Below are 23,992 nucleotides of genomic sequence, written 5' to 3'. Positions count from 1 at the left end.
ACTTGAAAACGGTAAATTTTATATTTTTTTGTAAAGTGTTTTTCGATAGCAAATTCGATTCTAAATCACATTAAGTCAACTTTAATTTGACCATGATTTTGAAAAAATTACATTTTTCATAATTTATCTTTACCATAACCTAAAAGATGGCATTTTTGTCATCCAATTTTTGAACATTGACATAGCATATTTGTATAACTACCTTCTAAATTTGTATAGAGACTTCTATAGACGAATGAATAATGAAAAATGGCACCTTTGTGCATACTAAACGTGTATGAAGTTTTTGAGCCCAATAAAAAAAAACACAAATATTCATCGTTTATCAAAGTTCCGGAGGAGAAAGGCAAAAACTATAAAACTCTAAAATCTAATTGGTCATTGTCAAATTTATTGAAAAAGTTCGTTCGTGGTCTGGACTATGAACAAAAATTTATAGTTTTGGCGACTGCTACCAAATTTAATTTCACCTTTTTTAGAGGACCAAACAGCTGTGACTTTCAAACAAAACTTTTATTCTTGATTGAAATTTGGGGAGGATGAGCTTGAAAAAAGCAAGCTGATAAATATTTACACGATTTGAAAATTTTGGTAAAGCCTAAAAATGAATTTGAAAATAACAAGGCAAATGCACCACACAGTCAATGATTCAATGAGTTTAGCTAATTTCTGCTGAAACAATTGTTGACAATCAGTGTCAAACCAACAGTGTTCCACGGTAGCTTCCGCCAGTGCACAAAACTCTACGCGAAAGTTAGTGCGAGCCAAATTCGACTTTAATTAAGTCTCAGCTGGTTTTCCTGTTTTCTATAGGGTTCTCTCTGTCACCGCTGAGTCCACACCATCACCCCCTCTTGCGTCACTCTTCTTATTGCGGTCGCCCTATAACTGAGTTGTTTTTGTTTGACGAGGTCGGTAATCTCCCCGGTAAGTTAGAGTGCCTCCACAAACGGCAAAGTTTCGTCTCTATGGTTAAATGATAATGAGACTGGGGGTTCTGTTAATGTATCTCAAAGTAGTGCTTGAAAAAAGATTCAACCCGCCATAATTCGATTCAAAAAGGTTACTTTATCTTGGAATTGGAATATAATGGTTTTGGTAGCAACCTCCCCGCATTAACATAAAAATAAAATGCACCAATATTCTTGTTTTGTTCTCCCAAACGGCATGTTGTAGTCATTACCGTTTTCGTAACATTAAGCACCGTCGTAAAACAGAACAATATTGGCATTTGTGTACAAATGAATTGTCCCCCACGAATTGCTCCACATTCGCACGCAGCATATGGCGGAGTCCCCTGGGCAATTCTCGGAAGCTTGCCAAAGTTTTTGTCCGCTCATATGAACACTTTACGTCAAGGTCCAGGTCGTAAATATCAATGACTGAATAAAGTTGGACCTTTTTTCGTGTGTAACTTCTGAGACCAACAATTCATCATGTGTGAGGGGTTGAACCACTAATTGCATTATACTTCAGGTTCCCTTCACCTTATGTTGAGGTTATGTAATGACCCCACTTTTAGTCAGCTTTTGCGGTGATTTTTGTCCAGACTGTTTGTACACCAAGCCGCTAGACGGTAAAGTCCGGAAGTATTACACCCTGAATAAGGACATCGTCCAGACAACAACCGACACGACCTCACGACTCACACTGCTGTGATGGGGGGCACCAGACTGCACCAGACTAATTAATTAGAGTTGACTAAACAGCCCCGGACGGGATGTTTTGTACGGCGTGGGTGCGCCACAAAGAAGTGGTTGGATAAAATTACTTGTTCCAGAGGGGGAGGTTTTTGTTCAAAGTGTCTACACAAAGTAGGCGCCCAAATACACCAACAACAACAGTTTTGACAATCAATGAATCCCCAAAGCGTACCCAAAGATCTATTCCAAGCCATCGGAGATGGCGCTCCAATCATCCCCGGAGCCGAACCCATGTCCCTCGACTACCGGGAGGGCGAACTCCAGGACGCAATCTTCAGCTTCGAGGTGGAGCAGCTGAGCCAGCGGGATTCGTTTACACTGGCCATGATGACCCCGGCGCTGGACCGTCCGCTGGAGGTCAAGGCCAAGCGCTCGGGAGGTGCGCTGATATTCTTTGCCAAATGTGAGGGCGACCGGGACTGGCAGAACTGGAAGCGCCTGCGGGCTATGGAGCTGCGGATGCTGAACGTGGCTCACGGGAGGAGTGGGTTCTTGCGGACCATTAGGCCGGATTTTGGCAAATCGCGAGGCGGATTAATCTACCTTTTTTGGCAGGAATGGAAGGCGCTTTTGAGTTTGGAAAATGGTTACGTGGAGGGCGATGTGCTTAAATTGGAAGTTGAAGTGACAATAAAATGATGTTTATTTTGTTAAATTTGCATAAAAAATGCTACCAATACAAAGACCAACACGTCACTTGGCTTAAAATATTTTTCTAAATTTTCAGCCTGTTCTTTATGTTTTGGATAGCTATCTCGATTCATACCTTATGTTAACATTCGGGTTTTGGTAGCACCTAGATTGCTACCAAAATTATGTCAGTTACCAAAAGTCTGAATCTAGTACTATCAACAAATACAAAAAATGCAGCAGAAACTTTATGAATAAAGCTTGCATTCTCAACATTAATTTCCATGTTTCACGTTACCAACGTCAATTAAATCGCTACCAATAACATCAACCGGCTATCAAAACTTTTTACAGATTTGCAGTATGTATCTACCTAGTACTGAGTGGTCAACCAGATTCATTAGTTATATCGACATTGAAAAATCCAGACTGCTACCAAATTATTAACAGTTACCAAGAAAAAATATCATGTTTTTTTTGCCTGAATGGCCAACAATGCACAGCGGCTTTTTAGGAAATGTAAGTTAATTTTTTTGTGTGCTGCCAACTTTAATTTAATCGCTACCAATATGACGAACAAGACCATTGTGATGATTTGATGAGCTACCAATTTTGGAATAAAAGCCCTAGGAATAATAGCAATGATCCATTTATAGTTGTTTATCAATCAAGTATTAGTTGATCATTCTATTCTAATGCTTATCCAATCCCTCGGCTATCAACTTTCTCCATTCTCGAATGGCTTCCTACATTCTGGGTCGCTACCAACAATATATTCCTTTTAATTTATACAATCAAGCGGATACCACGGTTCGTTACTAATGATATCCCTTTTAGTTTGCAACCAATGTTTAACCAATATTATTCATATTTGCAGAAAAGGATTGCCCAACACCTATCGTAACGTAATTACAAGACCAACAACACAGTTCTTTGCCAGCTACCAATATTTCAGCATGCTACCAACAGTCTCTAAGTAACGTCTATCTTTCCAGGAACGAAACCTCGGATTACCACCCCTTTGAAGTCCCGGTCAACAAACTCCACCCCGCAACTATAAACCTTATCCGACGCAAACCCTTATCTACACCTCGAAGCTCCCCCTCGTGGCCACGTGAAGCTGTTATCAGCGCGCAGTTCTCCATTGTTTACGCACGCCAACTCACCGCGTAGACCACTTCGATGTCATTACCTGCCGCGTAATACTCCAACACACTGGCACCTCTATCGTCGTCGTCGCCGTCAAAGTGACGTGAGTAACGTGACTAAGATGATAACAGACACAGGTCTTCCGCGCAACAGGTTCTCACAACAAACGAGTTGCGGCGCAACTCACATCCGAGTCCGATACGGTCTTCCCGCACGACTTGTTGTGCCCAGATGAAGTTGCGAACTACAGTTTGAAAACTTGTTTGGAGAGCTCATGATCTGAGTTAGTGCCAATTACCGGCAACACAGTACGAGTTGAAAGTTGAATCCAGACTGTCTGTGTGGTACTCGGCAAGAAAGTTGTGCTACGAGCTGACCCCATGGATTTGTGCAAAACGAGACTTCATGAAGACCCCCCTAGTTTCCGATTCCGTGCACCGCCGATTTGCTGATGTCAGCGTAAATAATCATTTCCAGGCGATAAAACATTAAAATAATTATCAGCAGATTCTGGCCGCCGGATCCGTTCTGCTGACGAGGTGCAGCCAATCGCATGCGAGGGATGCTAAATGAGTTCGAAGCCGTTTAGCACTCATTAATATAGATGAGTGTTCCGCGATGGGTTTGCAGGCCCGGGTGATTTATGGCGACTAATTTCCATAAAAGCCGGAAGTTATGGTTACCAATACATGGAGTCTCCATCATTTCTTCACCATTTTTACCGAACCGAACGTTCCTTTTTCCATGCCGCCGCCGCCGCCACCTTAAGGGGGGGTGGGAATGTAATCAACGTTGTAAATCTAACTAATAGGGTGGTGCTGGTCATGATTCGATTGAATAAATTAGCGTTTTCATACCTGCGGCAGGTTTAAATGGACATGCAACGAGCACTTCTACGGAGAAGGAGGAGGTGAGGGCTTATTTACGATTTGGTGGCCACGCCACGGAGGAGCTGGCCATTAGGAATATGAGTTTTATTAAAAAGAAGCTATCATTAGGGCGATTCGACGACGGTTCCATTACGAGATGAGACTTTATGGTTGGCGTGATGTTCGGCCGTTAGCTTTTGGGAAGCATCGTCCTTACGATTTGTACAATAGCATGATGTTAAACGAGGCCATTCCGGAGGAAGTTCTTCGAATTGTCTATGCCCTGAACATTCCAGGAATTTGAACAAAATACCCAGTAGATTGAGCCACTCACAAAACCAAATAAAATGATCTCGTTCTAGCGATTCGTAAAGATTTTTATCTGGAGAACAAATTTACAGAACATCGCAAAGCACCTTGAATCGATCCTGTAAAGATTTAGGTCGATTTTTAAGGTTTTCCTTGTGAACACGATTAAGGGGAACCGGGATACTTAGCATTTTTTTTTCAATTCACAGTTTTCAATGTTATTCTTGCGATACGATGTTTTAACCTTGTTTTATTGCACAGCAATGATAACCAAACTGGTTACAGCTCAATATCAATTGAAAAAAAGGTGGACGACCTGATTTTAAAAAGTGGTAAGTGTACCGTTTCCCCTTAATATTGTTTCAAAAACAAAATAATCCATAAAAATCAATTTTTATCTTTAAGGGAAGGATTTGAAACCTTCTAGTTCTTAACCTGCTTCACCTTCAGTTGTATCAAGTTAGACTAGATAAGTCTGACGTCTAACAACCATGACCACAAAAGCTCCCATTAACCATAAGCCACACACACTGTCTAATGAAACATTGTGGAAGTACCTTTCACAAAGAAAAACTTTCCACCAGCAGCATAAAACAGGCCACTCTCCAACATTCGCCCACACAATGCCGCAGCACTCGACTACAGATGTAATCCTTTGAGCTCATCATACATCATCACAAGAGGAGGCGCACTCTTCAGAGAGCGTGAGCTTCACTCGAAACTGCTCATCCCGGTTGTACCTTAGCAACAACAACAACAACAGCCTAACCCTTGGCACATCTCAACCAGCTCTCTAGAAAAGCTCTTCAAGCTCGATTCCTCAACGGGATTACATTGCATCGTGGTGTTCTACTTCAGACTTGCAAAAAAAAACAACGCGTCGGTGCATCACGAGTGCATCAGGCCACCAACTCCGGCGCTGTTGAACCGCCAAGAATTTGTTGCCGTGTGAAAAACGAGCCGCGCGCAACAGGTCTCGGTTTCATTGCATGCTAATTATGTGGCTGCGCGCATAGCTCGGGTTGTAGCATTAATAATAACATAATCATGGTGAGGCGCGTACGCAAATGGGGGGAAGTTTTAGCGCTGGCTGGGTTCAGGTAACCTTGCTGAACTCGTTCAATATTGAAGACGGAGATAGTGCGGACTATGGTTGGGTTTGGTGAATCTTCGTGGTGGTTCCTGCTATAGTTTGGAACTGCGAGGACATCCCATTAGTCATTGAAATTGTACCTGTACTACTTCGTAAGGAAAAACGTCTACAATGTACTTGTGAGTCAAAAGTACAATGCCCTCAGCCTTCCAAAGCTTAGCAAGGACCTCTACAAGGATTCTGTAAAATAAAGTATAACTCATAGATGCAACATCTACGATATTGATCGAGTTCAGGAATCTCTATACGATCAATATCTAAAACAACTGATCATAGTCATGATCCCTGCAATCTTCACACTATTGATTGAACCATCTAGAACCGTTGATTAAATCGCCTCTCTACGAACCAATGAAGCGATGATGATCCATTACGGAGCTGCGCCAGACAATCTGCATACAAGGCAAGGGTTTACCACCAGCCGATGTTATGCATACGAATTAAGATTAATTATCTAATTAACAATGGCGCTCTGCCAGCTCGGCAGCGCTTCTCAGCGGGGATAAATAAGTGATGAATGGTTTGTGGCTTGTGAGACTGTCGAGAAGTGCATCTCTTATGGAGTGTGAGCGCCTCTTCTTCTTTTTGTTGCGCTCAAGTTGGTTGGTTGCATTTTTTTCAATTCGGTACATACCGACAATGTAGAGTCCGTGCCGCCTCCTACACGATGGGCTCAGTAGTTGTGGCGTGTGATTGAGGTAATGGCTTCACTTCACGGTTTGCCGAGTGGATCGCGCACAGATTACGAAACAATTATCCGGTTAATTTAATTACACGTTGATTGCGGGACGAGCGATTAAGGGCCGCGCAGCGATATGGTAATGAATCGTCGTGATTTTAGGGGTTTCTAGCGAAGATTTGCAAACTCCTGCGAGAGAAAAAGTCTCTTGCGTAACCGGTGACATAAATCAAGGTAACACTCAGCCCGAATCAGGATATGCCAATCAAAGTCGGGAGACAATCTGAGAGACAGACAGAAACTATTAATCAGTCTGGTCACATTCACTGCTTGGACAGCTAAAACATATGACTTTCTTCCTGTGCAAGCGGTTTTGCAACGTCTCGCGGATCGAAATGGACATGAACTTGATCCACAGAGCACGCCGATTCGAGGCTGTCTACCTGGCACGTAACACGCGAAGGATTGCGCGAGCTCGGAGAACTGGTTCAGATGCTGCAATGATTCCAGGGGAGTTGTAGGGGATCTTGGACTGAAATGGATGTTCTGATATATCACCAACAAAAATCTAAGTAAGTTGATTCTACAATCATTTAATTTCTTCACCTGTGATTTTTTCCATATTATGATAAAAAAAAACATGATAAAGTAGAAAACAATTACATTCAGTGCATGTTAAAAAAATTACAAATCACATACAAAATCGAAAAAAACGAAACTATTGGCACTACGCCCCCCGGGGCATGGCCTTCCTCTAACGTGGGATTTCTGCTCCAGCGCCTCTGACGAGACAGGAGAAACCGGGACCGACGTTTTACTTCACCATCCGATAGAAGCTCAGTGGATAAGGCGGGAATCGAACCCGCGTCTCATAGCATCATCGGGATCGGCAGCCGAAGCCGCTACCCCTGCGCCACGAGACCCACCCAAAATCTTGTACCGCAAATAATAATCTAATGATAATTTCAATGTGTGTGTGTGTGGTCCAATCCAATACCCGCTAACCGGTAGCGAAATTATGGGAAAGTATAGTTTGTATCAGACTTTGTATATGCCGAATGCTGATACAACTTATCTCAGTCCCGGGTATTAGGTGGTGATAGCCCTCGCGCTGCTTCCAACGACCCGTTTCAGAATGACAGAGCTCCTTGCGGTCCAATTCCGAGGTCGCTGGGCATTGTTCGGCCCCGCCTAAACATAGAAGCAAGCATCTGAAGGAAACTCGATCTATATTTAGACTTCCAATCCCCTCAGGCAAATCAGGGATCAGCGCGTATTTAATATGAGAGGATAGAGATAACATGTTTCAACACTACGGATCAATTCAATGCTTGAGTGTAAACCTTCTGATGGCCGATTGCTTAGCGTCCCAGACCACCAATCCAAAGGTGTGAGTTCGAATCCCACCTGATTTATTTTCGTTTTTGTTCATATTCAAAGTTCAAATTCATGATTCCAAATTTCAAAGGTACCGACCGGGATTTGATCCCTGAACCTTCTGCTTGTAAGACAGAAGCCGTAACCATTAAGCCACGGAGCCGGTTATAATCTAATGATAATTTCAATGAACCAAAAATATCGAAAATACATTTTTGCAATTCCGTCGTGAAACTACTTACTTTTTCTGTCATTCTTGAACGACGAAATAGCCGACTGTACTTCTGTACCAAAAATAACACAATTGAGTAGCAACACTTTTCAAAATAAATGCTGAAAAGTTCTACTTTTCAGTGCTGAAGCACTTGTTTCGAAAAGTAACACTTTTCAACATTTTTTTATTCAAACGATTTATTGACAAAATACATGAAAATTTGACTTAAAATTTCACTCAATGGGTGTTCTTCGGAATTGTAAAAAAATGTGTATGGAACGCGTTGCAAAACTTTTTTTTTCAGCACTCGTCGTATTTATTCATTCGGTGAACCTTGTAGGATAAATGTACGACTCGTGCTGAAAAAATCCTCTTTTTGCAACTTGTTACATGAACTACTATTTTGCAATTCCGCTGTGAAACTGTCAACTTTTCCTGTTCCTCTGGGGAAACGAAACGGCCTACTTTTCTCTACCAAAAATAACAGATTTGTCCTACTTTTCAGCACTGAAACGGATGCTGAGAAGTTGAACTTTTCAACACTTGTATCGAAAAGTAACATTTTTCAATATTGTTTTGTTTTCAACGGTGAATTTACTTAACACATGGAGGTTTCAGAAAATTTCCTAAGACTTTGCTTCAAAGATATTGAAGATTGGGCCAACCTCCGAAATAATGGTAAATAATGGTAACATTATATCTGGGAATTGTGACACCTAAAATCTGTTATTTTACATCAGAAAATTGTAAAATATTCATCAGTTTCTGTTAAATTTCACATTTTTACACATTATTTTAGACAAAATTACTCAATAAAGAGGTAATATTCTATCGACCAAAAATTCAACCTCCAACATTATTTTTTTAAATGTGTCACCACCTAAATTCAACCTCCAATATTATTTTTTAAAATGTGTCACACCCTAAAAAAAATCAAAAGCAAATTATTCGCTCTACAGCATTACCTTGGCGTTCTCGATTGCGAGATTCCTACTCGAAACTAGGTGTTCGAAGGCTTGATTGTTGAGGCAATTGCAAGCCTCTTTTTACACCTCAGCTTCCATCCACCTCGGGATTCGAACTGACGACTTTTGGATTGTTAGTCCAACTGCCTACCAGCGACTCCACCGAGGCAGGACCCAGGGACTCCTACACCTAGACTGAGCTAACGACCTAACCTTTTTAGGTTAGTCAGGGGCCAACATTTACTTCCCGTCCGACGGAAGGCGTGATCAGACAAATCTCGTCTCGAAAAATGCCACCGGGATCGTCTGGGATCGAACCCAGGCCGACTGGGTGAGAGGCAATCGCGCTTGTCACACCCTAAATAACGTTGAATTTTTAAGTGACGATAACTTCACAAATATACGTATGATTTTCAATGTAAAAAAATAAATAATTGTGAAATTTTCTTGGCACAAGGATGAAAATATTGTCAGTACTTTCAAATTAAAACTAACATTTGATCATGAAATTAAAAACTAAAAAAAATAACTTGTTTTTTTGCACACATGCTCCTTGGTCATTTTCGTATGTTACAGCTACATCCCAGAAGGCGGCCATATGACGATGATAAAATAAGATTTTAATTTTAAATGAAAGCAAAGAGCAATTTTTCCCAAAACCCGGAAATATTTTTTGTATTTTTTTTATTTGAGAAAAATATCTTTCAAAAACTTAAATCATGAAAAGGCCCATCGATTGACACTTTTCCAAAAAGCAACGATTTTCTTTTTAATTTTTAATATATTTTTGTTAGGAAGCTAGCACATTCTGGAAAATTTAGTTATATTGCATATATTTTAAATATTCAGTTTTCAGTTATGAGTAATGCAAATAGCTTATATCTGTGAGCCCATACTTCCAATTGAAATGTGGTCAAAGAAAATCTTATGGAAAATTGGACGAGCTTTCCGATAAAAATATTCACGAGTCTGAAATCTGTCATATAGAAATTTTTAAAAACCATCGAAAAACCATTTTTTTAACATTTTTAATTTTAAAACCGCTGTATTTTCACAAGGATTGGACTTAGGACAGTGGCCAATATGGAGACTTTAGGTAAAATTGTGGAGAATATATTCCCGTATTCGGGTTCCAAAAATTTTGACATTTAGAGCACTTTTCAAAAAAACAGTTTCCGTTAATGATGTATTTTTTTTTAGCTGGCCAAAATATGAGCACTATAGGTCAACGGGAAGTGGGGCAAATCGGGACACAAAGTTTGGTGGTTCAAAAACGTCAAAAATCTTAAAAAGGCTATATCTTAGGCAAAATTCAATTTAATTTAAAAATTCAAAATGCATCTGAAAGGGCTTAAAAATGCAACAAAATGCAGGAAAAAGCATTAGCATTAGCATTAGCATTAGCATTTGGAGGACGCCCCACCACCGGAAGGCTCCACAACGCTTATCCCTCTGTTTGGTCTGGTTGTGTTAGACCCTCATCCGGAACAATAATCCAACACGGGAGATACCATGTCTTCATCTTTTGGTGAGTGTGTAATACAGCCCAGGGCATAAGGGGGTCCAGGCCGGGTCCAAGCTATCCTCAGGGATATGAAGGATCGTTAGTAAACACCTATCTAAAGTGCGCAAGGACCCCTACGTCACCTTAGTGGTATAGATGTTTGTAGGGAGGTTTTGGACTCAATGTTAGTAGAAGAGGTAGAACCCTAGGATACACCTCGAAAGGCGTTGCGGGTTGGTTGTAACAGTATTCCTAATTCCAGTCTATGCTCACCAAGTCGCCATGGCCTAGTGGTTAGCATTTTTGCTTACCAATCCAAAGGACGGGGGTTCGAACCCCGCCTTCGGCGACTTTGATTTTTCGTTTATATTCAGCATTTCAAGTATTTCTATGTCCTTAACTTTCTCGATGGGAGCAGATGGGAACCGAACCCAGAACCATTCGCTTACAAAGCAAACACTGTAACCATTCAGCCACAGCTGCTCCCTGCAACAAAATGCAGGAAAAAGCATCCCAATTAATGGAATCTGAAGCATAATTTTCAAACTCAAATAATAAATGTTCTATCCAGATATCAACTCGCTTGGACCTGCAGCTTGTAGGGGACATCTGGGACTACCATCTGAGACTGAGAACGCTTTGGATAAGGCTGTTTAACATATTAAATAAACACTTTTACTTTTAGTGAATTTTTGGGTTGTAAATTTTTGCTCGGAGGACCCATTTTCTGGTGATTATTTTATCATATTGTGAGACAATTTCACATAAGAAACATGCATAAAAATTGTTATTTTCATCAATTTAAACCATTTAAAAAATGAAAGTAAAAAAGATCTTCGATTCACATTTATTGAAAATCAAGTTCGTTTCCAAGGATACTAGATGACACCAGAAAAAAGGCAAATTCTATTTTTTTTTCACTTTTATTTTTTAAAGGGTTAAAATGGATGAAAATAAATATTTTTGTTCATGTTTCTATCGTGATATTGTCTCATGAAATTATCACCGGAAAATTTGATCTAAGGGGTCCCCCGAGCAAAAATATTCAACCAAAAAAATCACTTAAAGAAAAAGTGTTTATTTAATACGTTAAACTGCCTTACCTAAAGCGTTCTCAGTCTCAGATGGTAGTCTCAGATGTCCCCTACAAGCTGCAGGTCGAAGCGAGTTGATATCTGGATGGAACATTTTTTTATTTGAGTTTGAAAATTATGCTATTTTTTCACTAAAATGCCAATAACACCCTTTAGATTTAACTAATTGGGATGCTTCTTCCTGCATTTCGTTGCATTTTTAAGCCCTTTCAGATGCATTTTGAATTTTTAAATTAAATTGAATTTTGCCTTAGTTATAGCTTTTCTAAGATTTTTGACGTTTTTGAACCACCAAACATTGTGTCCCGATTTGCCCCACTTCCCGTTGACCTAGAGTGCTCATATTTTGGCCAGATGCTAGTTTTATATGCACACAACCCCTGAAAATTTCAGGCAGATTGGTGAGATCCAAACGACGTCCCATACAAAGGGGTATGTCTTGTTCGTGGACTCGCTCTTAAAATACTTTCGCCCTTTTATTGATTGGATTGAATTATGGGACATTTTCAGGTTACACTAATACATAGACGAATCGATTATTTGAAATCTGGATTATCCTAACTTGAACTATATATTAAATTGTTTGAATTTTATAACTTAACTTAACTTTTGGTTCGCATGGCATGAATTTCCCATTTGTTAATATGATGTTATTAAAATCTTTCCTTTAAATGACATTCCCGATCTCCCCTAAAATACTATCTACCTTATGCAGTAATACCCAAAAGAGTGGCAAGGAGAAAGAAAATCCCGCGCACTCCCAGTGAAAGTAAAAGTCGCGACGCGTCACTGCCAACAACACCACTAAATCGTCAACCGGCGTCGTAATCAGTTTTTTTTTTCGCACTCCAACGAACGACGCATGATCCAACAACAACAACACACGTTCACGCAAGGAAGGTGTCAATTCCCATCGTCATCATAACCAAAATGTCATTGACGGTGTGTGATTTTTTGCGTTGCTTCCTCTTCCTCAGATAAGCTTAAGAGCTCACTTTTCGCCGACTCATGTGCGATTCACGAGCGGAAGATTTGCTTAATTAAGGAAACATTTTCGGTAGTGGCAGTGTTGCCATCACGAACGATGTTTTTTGTGTTGTTTTGTTTCTCGAAAGGGTCATTACGTCACACGTGACACAATATAGAGAAAAACCGGGACCATCGACGTTGTGTCAAACTGTGTCGGATAAACAAAAACAAAAGGGCAATCCCGAATGACGACGACGACGTGATTCGTGACTGATGAATGAAGCAAACAACGAAAAAAGAGTCGGTTGCCGGAAGCACGGTGGGAAAATCCCTAATGAAATTTAACGGTATTTCGAAAAAGTGTGCAGCGGGCGTGTTTTTTCCGAGTGAAATGGGATACTATTTGATTAGTTGGATAAACGGCCTGGGTTGGTTTTAGTGTAGTGGTGGCGTTGCTCTATAGACGGTTTTGGTATTAATTAACACCGTGTTTTAGCGTTGTTTGCGTGCGACGACTTTAACGACTTTGAAGGTCTTCACCTCGTGACGGCGCTTTTTGGGACGTTCGCGTCAATGGCCACAGCTGGGGTCACGCAACCTCCTTTTTGGGGTGAGATTCATTGAGACGAAAGTGCGTGAACTATTCACAAACTTTGAGGGGAAACATCTCTCACACTTTGTAATTCATGACACGCGAACAGCCAAGAGAGCTTTCTCAAGGTCATCAACTATTGTTGTGTGCGAAAGCTTGCTGCAATGCAAATGCAAAGGAGCTTGTGCTGGGTGGAAAGTCTCCATTAAACTTGTAGGCATGAATAATGCAGCTGATACTGAAGGAATACGTAATTTGTTACTCGAAACTCGTTAGTTTCGAAATGCCATTGGTCTCATTACTCTTCGGAACTGCCCTAATGCCAATCCCAAATGGCGTTCCCCGTCATTTCGAAAAGCTGGAACCGGGCAGATAAAATTACAGTGATAAATCCGTTCGAATTACAACGTTGGGTCTTTCGGGACCATTGATTTTCTGCCTGTCTCTGGGTGCGATCATGATCTTACGGTGTGCAGCTTAGATTCCGGTACCCCTCTCGTAACGATCCATTTTGAACCGGTTTAGCTGGATGGGATCGTCCATAAACTACGCGACATTTTTTCTTGTTAATATTTTTTCAATGAACCAAATTTGCAGTAAAAATATTGGCAAATATGCAGGTATAGTCCAGAATCGATTATCCGAAGATTCGATTATCTTAAGTTTTTGGGTTGGTTGAAAATTATTATATTATTATTATTGAATATCTCACTATTTCAGTTGTTATCGGTTATTGTTGACATCTTAGCTATTTATGTGGCCAAACATATAAACCTACATAACAAATCCTGTAAATTTGCATGATTTATAATGTACTACAACTTGTAGTCTACAAGCTATCATAATTAATTATTTTAATTTACATTAGATTCATTTGAAATATTCATTATTTTTGTTTAATAATAACAATATCTAATTCTAATTAAGGAACACGAAAAAAAGAAAATTGTTATCCTTAAAGATGTTTGTTTTGTTTTTTTAATGAATTATGTAAATATTTATTAGATTCATTGGAAATTTGCACTATTTTTGTTGAATAATAACAATATCTGATTCTAATTGGCCAACACGAAAAAAAGGAAATTCTTATCCTAAAAGATGTTTGATATGTATTTTTTAAATGTGACATTAGCTGCCAAAATTTGGCCGTTGACAGTCGCGCCCAACGTAAACGGAAAAATCGACAAAATTTCAAGCAACTTTAATCATTTTTTTTACTTTAAACCAGGCCTGCCTAACGTCCGGTCCGTGAAGCCGTTTCATCGTTTTTTATTGTCTGAATTAAATAAATTAGCTTGAGATCAAATTTTAATATATTATAACAACATTCTTCATATTTGAATTTAATTCTTCAAAATCAAAAAATCAAACCATCCACATTAACAACCCCCGGACCTTTTGTGGTCTCTATTGCAAGTTTCTGCTCGAACCTAGGAGTCCGCAGGCTTGAATGGGGAGAGCACCCAAACCTCTTTTTACTCCAAGGAACCTTCCACCCCAGTGTTTGAACTGACGACCTTTGGATTGCGAGTCCAACCGCCGCCAGCGATTCCACGGGAGTAGGCTTGGTTTGGTGTGTTGTTTGTACTTATGGCATGGAGACGACTCCTACACCTGGAATGACTTAACGGCCTAACAACCAAGGCCGGGACCGACATTTTACTTCCTCATCCGATGGAAGGTTGGAGCAGATGGGAATCGAACCCAGAATCATCCGCTTACAAAGCGGACAGCGTAACCATTCGGCCACGCACTGCACCGAATTTAATTCTTATAATTTCTAAATTGATATTTTTAAACTGAAAAAAACTGTGCAAGAAAACGAAATTATCCATTTAGTTTTTTTTATTGGTCAAAACTACATTATAGTTAAATTTTATTCAGTTTTAACTGTGTTTAATTCAAATTGAAGTTTGTTCCATTTTCTATATTTTTTTAAATAAAAAAGTAATCAAAAACTAATGTATTTTTCCAAAAAAAAACTTTTTAAGTGATAAGGTTTTTTTAAAGTCTTCAAAAAAGAAATTATTCATACTGAAAATTGATTTGCAAATATTTTAAAAAAATAAAAAATGTCTCAAAATGAGTCAAGAAATAAGGGAACAACAAATATATTTTTCCATAAACTTTGAATTTCGAAGAATAACGAATTGAAAATGATTTAATATATATTTTTTAACACTTTTTTTAAATTTTACACACAAAAAATGTAAAGGATATTCGAATCCAAATTTTGTTTGAATAAATGTTATCATGTCTTACTGATTTTTTTATATTGTAGTGTTGAGGTAATTAAACTTTTAAAAACTAAAACGACCATAGAAATTTTGTTTTATTTTTATAAAAAAAAATCAAATCAAATCACAATTATTCGCTCTACAGCATTGCCTTGGCGTTCTCGATTGCGAGATTCCTACTCGAAACTAGGTGTTTGAAGGCTTGATTGTTGAGGCAATTGCAAACCTCTTTTTACACCTTAGCTTCCATCCACCCCGGGATTCGAACTGACGACCTTTGGATTGTTAGTCCAACCGCCTACCAGCGACTCCACCGAGGCAGGACCCAGGGAGACGACTCCTACACCTGGACTGAGCTAGCGACCTCACCTTTAGGTTAGTCCGGGGCCAATATTTACTTCCCGTCCGACGGAAGGCGTGTTCCGACTCGAAAAATGCCACCGGGACCGTCTGGGATCGAACCCAGGCCGACTGGGTGAGAGGCAATCACGCTTACCCCTACACCACGGTTCCCGGCGAAAAAAAATATAACAAGTTATTTAATTGCAATCGACATAAACAAAAACTACACAATTTTAAGCAAACAAAAATAAAAATAAGTCAAATGAACACATTTTTGAAAGTTATCTTTGTTTTTCATTCATAAAATCAAGATATATGAATCTTATTTGCAACAGTAGTTTTTATATTTATTTACTTTAAAAAAACCCAACCTTAAATAAAAATTGAAAAAAAATGTGTTTACTTTTTTACTTTCGCCACTGCTTCAAAAAAATCAGGTCAGGCCCGAAGGGCCAACAGGTTGGGCACCCCTTATTTAAACTGATGTTTATCTGGTGAAATGTTTTTAATATGAAAACTATTTTGGCTTTTTCTCAGAAAATATGAAACTTTGCGCAAATTTACAAAAATGACAAATTTTATAAACAAAGATTTGTTACTAATTTCAGTATAATTTAACAAAAAATCAATACTAAATACTAAAGATTATTGTTGTGCATCTTACACCTAATTTTCGGTAAAAAAACAGTGCAATTTGACAGATGATGATACACCAATTTTCCGTTTACCGATTTTTCAACTACTGAATCCGGAAATATAAATGTCTTTTCCAATCATTCTCAAGATTCGATTTGAAGACTTTTGTTACAGGTATCACGAATTCCACGAAATCATGGAAATTTTTTGACCCTTGCCAAAACTACCACCACCACGTGATTTATGGACGACCCCTCGTTATTGTGCCCCAAATCCAATTCCCACCGCTCGCAAGGTACAACTTCATACGAGTTAAGACCCTTTTTACCGCTTCAATTGCGCTAATGCCGAAAAATTTGAAGAATTTCTCAAACACCGCCACCGCCACGTGTGTGTGCCGGCCATAGCTGTCAGCCCCGGCGGTGCAGTTTCCACACGGCGGCGGCTTAAAGGTTGTTGCTGCAACCCTGTATACTTCTGTATGAAAATATAAAACCACAAAAGCAACTCTAATGCAAGGCGAATTGAAGCCATTTATTTTCGAAGCCGGCTGCTCACGTTCTTCTCAAGCCGACGTCGGTGCGTTTTATAGGCCACGGTGACGACGACGAAAACGGTGAAGGTGGACGGACCCCGCGGGAGATTACCTTGGACTGGGATGATCAAATGGGGACGCGATTGGGGAAATCTCTGTTTTCGCATTGCATCACATGGTGGCTAGAGAGTTGGTATTCCTCGTGGAAAGTGTGCTATCGATTAGCCTCAAATTAAGCACATGGTCGGACGTGTGTAAAGTTGTAAGATCCAAGGTTGAGGTTACCTGAAAATAGATAGAGAAAACAACTCGTTACTACTGGCAACACTGTAATAACTCTCCAAATCTTTATAAATAGCCTCTGCCAATATTTAAAACGAAAAAAAAAACTTATCTCATCAATCCCCTCCCAAATCCCTCAGCAATAAGCTCAGTACTCATCAGTTTGAAACTACTCTATCAACATTCTCTCCGCCTGGATATCTAACCAACTCATCTCGACACTCAATTGGACTTGGACTGGAATTGATAGGAAAATTGTCCTCCTCTTCCTCACCCCCCAAAAGTCGAACCGTTTTTCGATCACAATCCACCCGATAGATTTTCTTCGATTTTCTCTTCCACATCCAATTTCATCGAATCGGTCGAACTGAAGCTGAAATTTAAACAGGAAAGCAACACACAGAAAAAAAAAAGTGAGGATAAAATGTGTGGTGAGATGACCACCAGTGAGAGAGAGGCACGCGCCCCACTTTGGGTGCCGGCAAACTGGCAGGGTAATCAAAATTATACCCTAAATAGTGGTGGTGAAAATGGCGCCAACTGATAAAGGGGGGGAAAGAGTACGTGCGAGAGGAGGAGGGGAAGGAAATTTGGTCAGCGATGTGTGTTGGGTGATACATTTTGATTGGGTATCAAAAAACAGTTATCGAGCGAATTGCTGAATTGGCAGAGCGAATTTTTGGAGTGTTTATTTGAATTAAAACTTATCCGAATGAATACCTTACCATTAGAGGGTGACGAGCGGGAATTCCCGGGAAATCGATCATTTTTGGACCTCTCGATTCCCGGGAAATTTGGTCGAGACTCCCGGGAAACTTTATTCTTATAAATATGAAAGCCAAATTATATAAACTAATCAAAAAACCATATGAAAAAAATCGAAACTGTCCAGAACATTGAGTGTTCACTAATCGATATTTAAGTTCGAATAAAACAATGCTTTTATAATCTTCTTATTTAGAAAGTGTAAATTTTAACTTGTCAAAAAATTCCAGTAACTATAATTGAGTGTAAACAAAAGTTTTATTGAAGCATACTTTGCAAGTACACCCCAGAAATGAAAAAATCAAGTTTTTTTATAAATATTGTTTCTAAGAAGGAAAAGCATTTTTTTAAATAAGTTCATTTTCTATATCATCTCTGGAGTATAGCAAACCTTATAATTTGTTTTTTTTTATTCTAAGTAAGTTAATTCCGCTGTATCAAGGTAATTTTCTTTTTGATGTCAATAGTAGTGTTGGGTTTAGCATCAACCTCAATATTAAATAACATTTTGGAAAATAACTCTGCAACTCTTTGTAATGTTTAGGTTCGCCAATTGTTAAAATTCTGGTTTTCCGGATAACTGTTAATATTTCTTCATTTAATATTTACAGTTGGCCCAAGAAGGAAAAACAATTTTAAATTGTTGTTTTGAGTCGTTATTTATTAAATTGCAAAAATAGAGATACTGGGAAATTATATATTAGCTAATTTAAAATTTTTGAAAATCTAATAACAAGTTCATGCAAAAAGCTTCAGAATTCAGAAAAAAATATCAAAATGTAGAACTGTGAACTATAAAACGAGGCTACTTAAATTGACATTTCATTGAATAAGTTTGAATTAATTGTAACTTAATTAGTTTATAACATAACATGTTATTGAACAAATTTATTACATTTCTGTTAAATTATTGGCACTATTGCATAGTTTAAAAAAAAAACTCCCGGGTCCCGGGAATACCCGGGAAATAGCAAAATACAACTCTCGATTCCCGGGAAATTGAAAATCTCGAGAATCGTCACCCTCTACTTACCATATCAATCAATTATTCAATTATTAAACTATAAAAATAATTGAATCAGACAGAATCTATCTGCACGAGTTAAGTAAGAGTAAATAAGTTTGTGGTCAATATTTTTTTGAAAAATCCACATGGTTAGACTACATAAAACCTCTTGCATGATGAAAATCTCTAAATTAAATCTGATAATCAGATTGCATACAGAAATTCATAAAACCAATAAAATCACCTGATATTTGTGAAATTCACCCAACTTCTGAAACACTGTGTATTTTCACAAAGCTGTGTATTTTCTATGTTTTCACAAATCGACATTACTTGTATTTTTTTTTCAATTTGGATGAAAATTTATTCATGTATTTCCTGTGCCTAAAGAAGCGACTTGGTATTAGTTTTTCCTTACAAGCAATTTTCCAGCAAAACCGGAAAAGGATTTTATTTTTATTTTGCTCAAATTTAGTAGGAGCATTCTCTATGACCACGACACGTAACATTTATTAAAGTTTTTGTTACATTAAATAAAATATGTACCAGCGTAAAAGGCGCCACACAGAAAAAAAAGTTTAATTTTGGAAGGATGAAAATTTAGCAATTTTACATAAAAATGTGAATAAGTAAACTTGATGAAAATTCATCATAAACCGATGTTTTTTTTTTCTTTGCATACAATTTTGGCAGCTTTTCTATACAAAAATGATACGTAAATATTCGTATATCAGTATCTTTTGAATAAATTTCGAATCGCTTTGGTGTCTTAGGCAAAGTTGTAGGTATTGTTTAGAAATATTCAGAAAAAATAGGAATACGGTTTTCGGCCGATTCTAAAAGTACAATAATTTTGACAAAAACTTCATATCATGTAATATATTTATACTCGGTCCAGTTTTGGGTCCCACAGCTTGTTATTGAAAATTGTAAAGTTTAATTTAGTTGTTTAAAGATATGGTATTTTGACGACTACAAATAAAGGTGATTTTTAACATAGCCTTAAATGGCTTAACCAAAAGAGCGGTGTGTAGGGGATACCATTTTCGCCATTTTTACGATTCAAAATACCAAAAATGAAATAAATTCTCAAAACAGATGATGCAAATTTTGATACCTAAGTTATGTTTTTAAAGTGCACAGTTGTTATCAACTAGGTATTTTTAGGTAATTTAAAAAAAAAAAAGTTGAATTTCAAAATACTTAATGATGAAAACCATTTCTTCAATAAAAAACATTTTCATTTTAGACGTTGTTGGTCAAATATTCTCATTCGAGCGTCCAATTTCCCGTCCCGGGAAAAAAATCCCGGGTATTCTCGGGATTCCGGGAATTTCCGAGGAATTCCCTAAATTCAAGCGAAAGTATACATTTCCCTAATTTTTGGCACTAATGTTTTAAAAATTTACCAAAAACAAATGAGTGAACCTAACTTGATTTATTTCATTTCAATCCACTGTTCAAATTTAACTAATCAGCATTGGTAATTGTTTTTTAACAGAAATTGTTGTCATATCATTTAAAAATAAGAAAAAAAAACCAAAATTATGATTTTTGTGAAAGGTTTTTGTTTACCGTGACCAAAATGGATGAAATTGAATTGAGATCATACATTTTTTAAAGACGGTTGTGCAAGAAATATTTGTTTAATAGTATTCGAGAAATTACAGTTTGAAGCACTGGATTTACCAAAGGCTTAAGAGGGTAAAATATGAAACAAATACATTTATCGTTGAATTTAATCCACTTTGCATTCTGAAAATTCTTTTCAGCTATGTCATTTATTAAGCTGAATATCATGTAACTAAAACCATCCCATAAATGAAACAATAAAAAATCATTGAAAAAGAACCTCGTATCATATGCAAGGTGCAACCATATTTCAAAAATTAGCTCCAAATATTTTAAAATTTTGAGTGTGAGTTCATGTTTTTATGTTTCAAGTAAAAACAACGAGAAGTTAGATTTTTAGGGTGAATTCAATGGTTATCTGTTTATTCATTAGCTGAAACCAGTATGACTTATCCTTGAAATGTTATATTATATGAAATACATAATTTCTGCATGATCATTTTCTTAAACATATTCTCTCAATTTTTTCCAAAAAGGCAAATTTAAAAGCAATTTGATAATTGTGGAGCATGGATTCATTTTACATAACAATGTGTTTAAAAAATACGAGTGATAATTTTTTGATATATTTTGAAATTTAAAAGACAGCGTATAAAATTAGATTTTTTTATATATTCTTGAAATTGCATCATTATTTACAAGCGGTTAAGCCATTGATCCTCACACTCATTTTGACCATTGAAGTTACCTTTCTATACCATTATATTGCAAAATATTTATCAGAACCAGGATCAGAAAATTTTTAAATATATGTTTTTTAGTTGAACAATGCTTTCTAAATAGTTTACAATTAATTTTAGAGATTTTTTAGAAGATTCCCAATGATTTTAGGACTTTTTCAAATAAAACTCTAGAATTTTAAAATGAGCCAATTAAAATTTAAATATTAAGAGAAGAGTTTCTTAAATCAATCAACTAAGACATGCTGACTTCGTCAGTTTCCTGAACTCAATTATTTTACGCAAGCACTTTTTTAAGCAAAATGAAATTCCTTTTGCAATTCCAATTAAATGATTGAAATTAATTTTTCTTACATAGATCGAAAAGCACTACAAATGATTTTATTAAGCTATCCTAAGTTTGTAAATGAAGCATGAAATGCCACATCAGAATTTCGTCAAATGAAAAAAAAAACCGCATCTACACCTCAAAAAACCCACAGATCTTCCCAAGAAAACTTTCTCTCCAAGCGATTCTTTTTCCCGCATCACTACCCACACGTCATATCCTCTGTTTCGTTTGCAAACGATTTTTCTACATCAACAAATTTTCTAAGCTGTTTTTCCAAGTTTGGTGCCAACACATTTTCCGGGCGAAGCGGTAGACTGTCATTTATCACAGCAAACCCCATGCCTCCATTAGCCCCCGAAAAAAAGGCCGGCCCTAACCACAACAAAAGAGTGATAAAATTGTAGTGTTGTGGGGGGGGGGGAGGCGATTTCCCAGTCCTCACTCACATTCAACTCGTCCTGACAGGGCCGAGGGTGTTGAAAAGAAACCGAGGGATTCACCCCTGGTGGCCCAGGGTGTCATCAAGAAGGATATCCAGACAGAGGGACTGTTCTGATAGGTGGTGTCAGAAAATATAGTTTGCGGTTTGAGGTTTCAGCCAGGAGGACACACCTTCCTAAAGTGCTGGGCTTAACTCCTCTCTCTTTTTCTGTGATTGTGAGTTGAGGTTTCAAACTGTAAATATTTGACCAAGTGATATCAAATTTCTTGGGAGTGTTGCTATTGTATGAGTGCGAGAATGTTTAGATTTGGGAAACAATGAAGCAGATCTCTTTCAGGCAATTGCAAGAAGTTGTTCTATTTGCTCTAGATTTGAAACAAATAAAAGTGATTATTTATAATAAACACTAACTTATACTAAAGTACCAAAGTGATCCACTTATAGAGCACCAAACATAAATTCAAATAAAAGCATTCAGCCGTTTACACAGCACTCTTCACTATACGAAAATCAGCTGAACGCGCGCTCAATCAACCATCCCATCAACATAAATAATGCATATAAAATTTAGCACCTGCGATGTAGTTAAGCGCCATGCTCTACAACTTTTGGAAACTTCATTACCTCCCCTTAAACACTAAATAGTGTTTGTGCTCAGGGGGCCAGTTTTCCAACCCAATATTAAATTTCTACCCGTAAAATCTCATTTAAAACTTGTCGCGCCAAGACTAATCCGCGCCATAACATTAACCTTTCGCACTGGCCAACCAACCAGCTGGTCCATGGTGGTGAGGTACCTCGGAGGAATACAGAAGGGGGAACCACCGCCGGGAAATTCCTGGCTGGTGCCACCAGCAGGCATAAATCTTTGTTAAAAGTTTGCACCGCCTGGATCGGCGGAAGGACGCGGCGGTGGTGGTTGGAATTTCTGGTTGTTCAACATGGTGGCGAAATATGAAGAAAAGAAATTGAATTCGATTTTTTTTACAACCTACTTCCACTCAATTTTAGTGCGTTTTTTTTATTTCCCATGTTCAGGAAATTATTATAAGCACATTTTGTCATACAAACAAGTTTACTTGGCTTGTTTAACCTTTTTTTATTTTCATTAGTTCATTTAATTCCAATTTGAATTAACCTTTTCTAGCCAAAAAACATTTCTAAATAATCCAAATTCCTTTGATTTTTTTCAAGTTACGTATTTTTTTATAAATGTTTTTGAAGATAAAATTTTATATAAGGCCGATGCAAATATTTAAAAACAGTTTTTGTCCCTCGGCCCAGGCCTAGGTCAAGGGGGGAGGGCAAAAAAATAAAAAAATATAAAAATTTAAATAACAAGCCATAGTCTTCACATTTAAATGAAAAAAGTGTTTTAATAGTAGTTTATGCAACAAGTTGCAAAAAGAGGATTTTTTCAGCACGAGTCGTACATTTATCCAACGAGGTTCACCGAGTTGGATAAATACGAAGAGTGCTGAAAAAATCAAGTTTTGCAACGAGTTCCATACAACATTTTTTGCAATTCCAAAAAACACTCACTGAGTGAAATTTTATGTAAAATTTTCATGTATTTTGTCAATAAATCGTTTAAATCAAAAAAATGTTGAAAAGTGTTACTTTTCAAAACAAGTGCTGAAAAGTTCAACTTTTCAGCACCCATTTGAGTGCTGAAAAGTAGAACTTTTCAGCATTTATTTTGAAAAGTGTTGCTATTCGATTCTTCTATTTTTGGTACAGAAAAGTAGGCTATTTCGTCGTTCAAGAATGACAGGAAAAATAAGTAGTTTCACGACGGAATTGCAAAAAGTTCTACTTTTCAGCACTGAAATGGGTGCTGAAAAGTTGAATTTTTCAGCAGTAGTATCGAAAAGTAACATTTTTCAATATTGTTTTG

At 37.7% G+C, this 23,992-nt stretch overlaps 1 protein-coding gene across 4 annotated transcripts in view; it reads right to left on the bottom strand.

The window, feature by feature from the left end:
* LOC120432460 (uncharacterized) overlaps positions 1-23,992 on the bottom strand; it is a 219,040-nt gene that overhangs the window by 173,100 nt on the left and 21,948 nt on the right. For 2 of the 4 annotated variants that reach the window (XM_039597677.2, XM_052708432.1), the window contains exon 2: positions 17,070-17,242. The exons of the other annotated variants lie outside the window; for them this stretch is intronic. The gene's annotated coding sequence lies outside the window, so the exon portion shown is untranslated. The remainder of the gene's footprint in view (positions 1-17,069; positions 17,243-23,992) is intronic. 4 annotated transcript variants of the gene reach the window in all.

Source organism: Culex pipiens, chromosome 2 (genome assembly GCF_016801865.2).
Source record: "Culex pipiens pallens isolate TS chromosome 2, TS_CPP_V2, whole genome shotgun sequence".
NCBI classification, from domain to species: domain Eukaryota; kingdom Metazoa; phylum Arthropoda; class Insecta; order Diptera; family Culicidae; genus Culex; species Culex pipiens.
The sequence above is the reverse complement of the archived record's forward strand: the minus strand, read 5'-3'. Positions and strand labels throughout refer to the sequence as shown.